Source organism: Sitophilus oryzae, unplaced genomic scaffold (assembly GCF_002938485.1).
Source record: "Sitophilus oryzae breed Bouriz unplaced genomic scaffold, Soryzae_2.0 scaffold_811_pilon_pilon, whole genome shotgun sequence".
NCBI classification, from domain to species: domain Eukaryota; kingdom Metazoa; phylum Arthropoda; class Insecta; order Coleoptera; family Curculionidae; genus Sitophilus; species Sitophilus oryzae.
The window spans coordinates 1816216-1824572 of record NW_022147430.1 but is presented as its reverse complement, the minus strand read 5'-3'; the positions used below and the strand labels follow the sequence as shown (position 1 = coordinate 1824572).

Sequence of the window (8357 nt, the reverse complement as noted above, 5' to 3'; positions counted from 1 at the left end):
TTATAACATAATATTACAATCTTTAAGTAACCTAAAATTAAAAAGTTTGTTTTTACTGCTTCAAAAATTCTTTTTATTAATAAAAACAATAATGCTAGGTGGTTAAATTACTAAATTTAATTTCCTAATACATTTTTTATGGTTAATGGTAGGATTTTTAATGAATAAGTATAAAAAGCTTAATTGGAAATGTTCTTTAATTACATCTTAAAAATTGGAGACATATACCGTACATTACTGAAATAAAAGTAAACAAAACATATCATAATTCTTAAAATAAGAAAACTGACAATGCATAAATGTAACTAATAACAACTAAGTAATGTAATGAATGCATAAATATAACTAAACATAAAATATAAAGAATAATATATACATACGTTCACAGTTTTTCTCTATTATACGAGTAGTATATTATTTTACAAAATCGTTTAAATCAATCCAGTTGTCTACCAGAATAAGAAAGCTTGACAGCTTCTAAAAAATGGAGAAAGGGCAAACAATAAATTATTATACAATTACTGATAGGGTGTAATAAATAACTTTCTAACAACAAGTTTTTATTTAATCCACGTACTAAAAGTAATAAAAAAGTTTAGGTTTAAGAAAGGTCTGTTTTTTAAAAAAGCGTTTGCGCGAATTGTTTTTTTGATTTGCAACAGGGGTATGTAAACGGTATACAGTATACGTTTACAAAACCTATGCTCAGCACTGCAAAAACTTGTCATTGAACATGAACATATTCATGCATATAAAAATATACATAAATACATACATGAGAAGTTAAATAAAAGCCTATAATTGATAAATTTAAAACTTACCGTCAATTCCGTTTCCAAAGAAAAAAAAATGAAAAAAAAATCCTCAAAACGTTACAACGTGTTACGTAAGTAATAGAGCCCAAGTGTACTTTCTCTTTCTTCTGCAATTGAACTATAAACTTGTGTACTTGTGTGAAACTAGAACTTGTGTAAAAGGATTAGCTGGATATACCATATTTACGTCTTTAGGAAATGTATTATATTAAATAACGCACCTTATATTGATATTAAACAAACAATGTGTGGACACAATGGCGTCTTTACCCTTAATTACGCTTATGAATACCATGAGCCTAGATGTTTCATAGAAGAAGCAACGTGATTGGGTAGATTTGATCATGTGACAAGATTTTGTAGTGTCGAGTATAAGTTTCATATACGTATACCATGTTCCATTTAGATTCCATCTGCTGTAAAAAGTCTAACGATATGATTGGTAGATCTAATCACGTGACTAGATTTTATAGTGTCGAATAAACGTTTTGTATAATGTAGTCTATATACCATTTCTATACAGTTTATTGATACTGGTTATATACGTTTTTGAAATTCAGTTCTTTTCAATATTTTTATATTGGAGTTCAAATTTATGAAAAAATCACAAAAAACAGTTTGATAATGACTTACTACGCCCTTTGTGTCTGAACTTTTCAAAAATTACGAATATAACTGACTTGGTGCCAAAATCGAAATATTATACTCAAAATATATGTTTCGAATATACGTTAAAAAGCAGTATAATAATGTTCAGTATAATAAACGTATATACTAAGATTAACGGAAAATAAAGCCCTTTAATATGCGTATACTATACGTTGCATATAAAAAAGTAATATGAGATACGAGTTATGGGCATCCCATGAATGGAAGCTGCCAACGAAGCCACCCATATTCTAGAATAGTTTTATGCTTATGTTAACATTAAATTATATATAAAAGCTTGTAATCCCTATATATAATCAATCTTGTTCACGATCCTGTGTTAAACTTTAGTACTGTATTACCTACCTTCTCAATAAAGTTATATTTTTAAAACACGCTCAACGTTCGGAGAAATATAATTTACGTATATTATTTATACCTTTAAAAAATATACGATATTTATACGGATAGTACGTTTATTAAACGTATATACTCCTGAACTGTGTTGCTTGGGATTATTAGTAAATAACAAATTAAAAACAAAACGTTCTCCAACCCAGTGTGCGTACATATCAAAGTAGAACATCTGACGAGGGGTAGGGGACAAAAAACTCACAATCTTTTAAGATGTTTATTTAAATTTAATTTGCTTCAAAAAAAGAAAGGGGCGACATGTTTCGGGACTTAACAATTCCCATATTCAGGCCCAAGAAAGCTAAAATAATTACAATCACAATAATAAACAAATTCCAATAGTCATACAGAGGTCATAAAATATAATATCGTCCCATTGCTGCCAAAAGTCACTAACTTACTTTTTATTACTTCCGAGAAAAATGCGTCTAAAGATGAATTGCATTGCTTAAAGATGTTATAGTTAGTAACTATTCAGTATTAAAATAAAACATAAATAGCCTGAAATCGTAGTTAATGACATTTGCAATCGATTCTCCGATTCAAAACATAGTTAGTGATTGAATTTGGTTGTTTGGAAAAATGTTAGTTAGTGACTTTTGGCAGCAATAGGACGGTATGATAAGTTTAAGTCCGGACCCCGGACTTAAACCCTCGCTTACTGACCTATCAAGGACATTTTTTATTCTTTATATAATTGACATACGATCGACATGAAAATGATAAATTTTCACATTTTTCCTTCGCGAAAAATTTAATGCAATTATAGATACTTATCCATTCATTTTTTTAGAAAGTTCTTCGAAAAAATCCTCTCTAATAACTTTAATAATAGGTTTGAAATGGGTCGACAGAAACGAAACTTCTGCTCCCCATTTGCACTGACCTTTATCACGTATTTCTCTAATACAATATAATAAAACGTATTTATCACAATTGAACTTTACGCTACAAGGATTCTAGGGAGTTGATGTAACTGAATTTACTGGGACGCGAGTTAATTATATAATTTTGTTTAGTCTTGGAAATAAACAAGAGGCTTATGCTGCTTAAACGGAATTTGATTTTAACGGTCATAAATAATATTAGTTCATGAAATATTCTACATACATTTAATACAGGGTGGCTCTTATCATACGCCGCGGAGGTTCCAAGGAGAACGACAGTTTGTATTGAAATGAAATTTTGTGAGCATATGTAGGTTAATTAAGAGCACTTTTTAAAAATATAGATGAGGTCTACAGGGTGTGCCTAAAAAAAGTTACATATCAAAGTTGTGTTTTTTGTAATGGAACACCCTACATATTAATTGATTTTCGGATTCTGGAAGAAAAATAAAGGAGAGTTTTATAAGAGAAGTATATGACTAAAATGTAAGGTTTTTGACATATTTAACATTTTCTAGAAACAAAGAACAATTTTAAGTTACAATAAAAGCTACCTAAATTAGAATATACCCGGTATAGCCTAATGTGTAGTTAAATTAACTATTGTACTTTAAATCAAATTAAAACTTGATCCAAAAAGTTATACAGGGTGAGACAAAATTAATATTGAACATTGGTCACCTTTAAAAGTATGTTACTCTTTTATTTTAAATGGAACACCCAGTATATTATTCCGATATTTAATGGAGAATTCATGTCTCTTCAAAATACTATTAAGGTTGCCTACCTCCCAAACAAAGATTTTCCTAGATATTTTTATTTACATGATTTGATCTGGGTAGATCTTTATTATTTGATAAAATCTAGGTGGCTGTGATATGTCTGACGCTACTTCAACATAGCTGTCTAATTAATCCAACTCTAACAACTAGTTATCATTTTGTGTCACTTAAAACAAAAAAATTCTCAGAAATTTGCCGAAAATGCAAACTTATACTAAATCAGAGAGAATTGATATGATTCTATCAGTTGGTGAATGCAGTGTGCATTCACCAATTAATAGACTACTTAAATGCACCAGATTTTGTCTAGTCTGGTTTTTTTATGGGGATATGTTAAAGACAGTGTTTAAAAAACTCGACCAACTATTGTGGACAACATGAGAAAAGTTATTTTAGCTGCATTTCTAGGTAGAGCTCCACATAATGCCTTTTAAAATTAAAAGATCCTTTTGAAAGGACAATCATTTTATGCAGTTAACAGGAAAGGATGCATTTTGAACATTTGATTTCATTTAGCTAATTTTTGTCACATAATTATAGGTTTATATCTAGTTTTAATTGTGTAATACTTAAAATATGTTTTAAACGTGTATCTTTTTATTACCGTTGAGTATTTTACTACTACTATCTTTATTTTTTGTTAAATTAACACAAGGTATATCACAGCCACCCTAGATTTTTTCAAATAACAAAGATCTACTGACGTAAAATCACATAAATTGAAATATCTAGGAAAATCTTTGTCTGAGGGGTAGGCAACCTTAATAATATTTTGAAGATATATAAATTCCCTATTGAACACCGGAATAACATACTGGGTTTTCCATTTAAAATAAAGGAGTAACTTGCTTTTAAAAGTGACTAATGTTCCATATTAATTTTGTCTCACCCTGTATAACTTTTCGGCTCAAATTTCAATTTGGTTTAACATACAATGGTTACTGTAATTAAATATCAGGCTATACAAGGTCAACTAAAATTTAGGTAGCTGTTACGGAATTTTAAAATTTACTCTTTATTTTCACAAAATGTGAAATATGTCAAAATCCTTAGATTTTAGGTATATGCTTCTTTAATAAAACTTAGCTTTGTTTTTTTCCTAGAATCCGAAAATCAATTAATATATAGGGTGTTTGTTCCATTAGAAAAAACATAACTTTGATGTGTAAATTTTTTTGGGGACACCCTGTATAATTATATATATTTTTATAAAATGCTTTCAGTTAACCTACATATGCTGCCAAAATTTCATTTCGATATAAACAACCGTTCTCCTTAGAGCTTCTTCGGCGTATGAGAGGCGCCACCCTGTATATTTCGTAAATTAATTTTTGAAGGTTAATAATAGAGAGGTTTTGAAAAAACGTTATTTGTTTGGGTATACCGGGTGCGTCTCAAAAGTGACTCACCCCTATAACTTTTTTATTTTTTCAGATAAAAAAACGAGATTCGGTATGTTAGTATCCCAGATAGCACAAAAGGAACATTTACATTCTAAGAATATTCCTCCTAAGTTCTTATAAGTATATTCTTTTTTTAATAAGTATGGCATATGAATAGTACATTCTACTACGAATGTGATTTAAAGGTATGTTATCAGCATGACCTTAGAATGTCTTCTTAAATTATGGTTTACAATAAATTTTAAGTATCTGCTATTCACGTTCTAAACATATCAATATCTGAATAAAAATACAGGAGAATAAAAATGATTTCGAAATGAAAAAATGAATAGAATACATTATATTTGTATATTTTCTTACTATCAGTTACTATTAAGTTTTTGTGTATTAAATAATTAGGGATTTTATATATTAGTGTATATAGATGCCCTGTAAACAAATATTCAAGCAAAAATACAGTGTTTCTTATTCTAACAAATAAATAAACCTGTAAAACTGTATAAATAAAAACGATCTTCCATTATGAAATAAAAAGATCGATTATACCAAAAGATAGTTTGATAAAACTCGATAGATTTTAATCAATTTTTTGGGTAAAAAGATCGATCTTCGATTGAAATCGATTCGAATCGTACATCCATAACATAACCTAATAAAAAAACAACAAGTGAACTATAAACGTAAACGTGCTTCATCCAAACTATTTTAATAATTAAAACACTGAGATAACGTAAAGATAAGTGATGCAAATAATTATTTTAAGGATAGAATCGGTAAAATAGTTCTTGTTATGTTTGTGTTTTCAGTATCTATTTTAAGGTGAGTGAATTTAAAACCATGAGACTTCGAAAAAATAGGTTATACTAAAAATATTTTAAAATTCAACCAAAAAAAAAGGAGCCAAAATCTTATTAAGTCAATGTTACGCAAATATGACTTCAATATTGTACATTAAACTGGATTCAGACCAAAGTGATTTTTTATTATCCTTTGTACATCATCAAAGTAGTAGTATCTCTGGTAGTATCATTGAAGATTTCTGTTCTGATAAGTGTAGTTCCAGTGCTGAAATTTCTTACAATATAGTATTTATATAGGTATTTATGTAGGCTCTTCTATAATCATTTATTGTGTATTTTTAAGAGAAAGGTATTTTTAGAATTATTAGGTTCGAGAATTATCTAGACTTGGTGGTTCAGGAGTAGCACAAAGTACAAGGAAAATGCTTTATAAGGTTCTGGGCAATGAAATTGCACAAAAATATTCTTGGATGGGGCCAAACAGAAGAGAAGTTTGAAATCATTGTTAGTGGCCAAAAGCAATTTTAGGTATTTGAACTTAAAGATATTTGGTGTTGCAAAGACTGTAATAACATATATTTTAGACTCCATGAAAGGTCAATTTCAAGAGTCAAAAGAAACCGAAATTATCAATATAATTAAAATATGGCTTGTAAAAAAACAAAAGAAAGATTAAAAAATACCAAGGTAAGTTGTGCAAATTATTTGAACAGTATAATTCTGCTGATATTATTTCAGAAGGGTAGACAAGAGAATATAGAAACATAGACATAGAAGATAATATCAATGTATATCGTTATATTAAAATATTTTTAATTAATAAACATATATTACTCAAGTTCGTCTTTATCCTTACCTATTATTTTTAACCGTTCTATTTATTAGTTAATTTTTGATTATTACACACCAAATTATTTAATTTCAGCAAATTGTTTGTAGTGTGTTCCAGATATGAATGTACTGTATAGGTATCCTATAGATTTTAAGAGATAAAAAAATTGCTAAATATGAAAAAAATTGTATCTATATCTATAGTTTATAGGATATTGATACAGGGCATCCTTATACAGGACACCCAGTAGATACAGAGTTGAGGGTTGGAATCTTTGGTGTTACAACAGCAAATTAAAACACTAATTCACCACAATATACCAAAACACTTTACTTTTGAACTGGACGCTTGTTTGGTTAATCATCTTAGCGTCATCAGCAGATGATTAAAACTTAAATTTTGACCATCTGCTGATGATGCTAACATGGTTAGCGAAACGCGCGTCCTGTGCAAAAGTAAAGTGTTTTGGTGTATTGTGGTAAATTAGTGTTTTATTTTGCCTCTGTAGATAATAAAAAAATATGAAAAACATATGAAAAGCATAAATATAGAATATTAAAAACATGAATATCATATAATTGGAATATTATTTTTAAATACATTCTTTTACGAACATATAATTCACGTTCATAGAATATATATTGGAATGTGAAACGCACTTCTATATCACTTGAATAGGGTGGAACGTAATCTCTGGTGTTCATGTGCCATATATGTTCCCAATGAGAAAAAGGAATGTGAATAGAACATTGTTATTCTCCAAAGTCACTTGCTTCGCATATGAAAAGAACGTAAATGTGCTATCTGGGTATATGACATAAATTAGGATTGATTGACATATTTAATTGTTTTAAAAAAAAATTTTGATTTTTAAATGGCGCCTAACCAAACCTAACCTAATCTAACCTAATCCTGTAGAACTCTATATTTTTAAAAAGTGCTCTGAATTAACCTACATATGCTCACAAAATTTCATTTCAATACAAACTGTCGTTCTCTTTGGAGCCTCCGCGGCGTATGAGAGGCGCCACCCTGTATATCATCGTCATATTGAAGAAGACGTTGCGTCTATCAAAGTATAAATAAATAAAAAAATTAAGCGTCGTAATTGTAAAATTTGATATTTTCAAGAATTGAAAAATTCGAAAATTGTAAACTGGATGAGTCGCTTAAAATAATTCTGAAAGATTTCATTTTTATATGCACTGTATATCGAAAATGCTAAATGCAAAATATACTAAACTATATATCTTTGAAATTAGCTAAAATATGTCTACCGGACCATGCTAAAATATGTGCGGGTTCTCATTTAAAAAAATTAAGATGGCGGCGTATCTGTCAAAATTGATGTTTAAAAAAAAATTTGATATAGAAAATCGGCATCCTGGCGAAAAATTACATTAAAATATATTTTTACTATCTTAAAATAGAAAAGAGGAAAATTTTAAATTGGGTGAGACATGGTGAGACACTTAAAATGATTCTGGAACAAAACATTTTTAAATCCACTGTATATCGAAAACGGTAAATGCAAAGTATACTAAACTATATATTTTTGAAATTAGCTAAAATATGTCTACCGAACAATGCTAAAATATGTGCGGATTTCCATTAACAAAAAACAAGATGGCGTCGAATCTGTCAAAATTGACGTTTTAAAAAAAATTAATGTAGAAAATCGGCATCCTCGAGAAAAATTACATTAACTTAAACACTTAAAATGATGTCCTTGGTGTACACTATTGGAATGGGTTAGGTGTGCGACGTTTCTGGACT

General features: G+C 28.9%; 1 long non-coding RNA gene across 1 annotated transcript; it reads left to right on the top strand.

Annotated features, from left to right (window-relative positions):
• The first annotated feature begins 6218 nt into the window (after window positions 1-6218).
• On the top strand, window positions 6219-6410 carry LOC115889181. The gene is made up of 2 exons (XR_004051394.1): window positions 6219-6277; window positions 6334-6410. It is a non-coding gene; the product is annotated as an uncharacterized LOC115889181 (long non-coding RNA).
• The last annotated feature ends 1947 nt before the right edge of the window (window positions 6411-8357 follow it).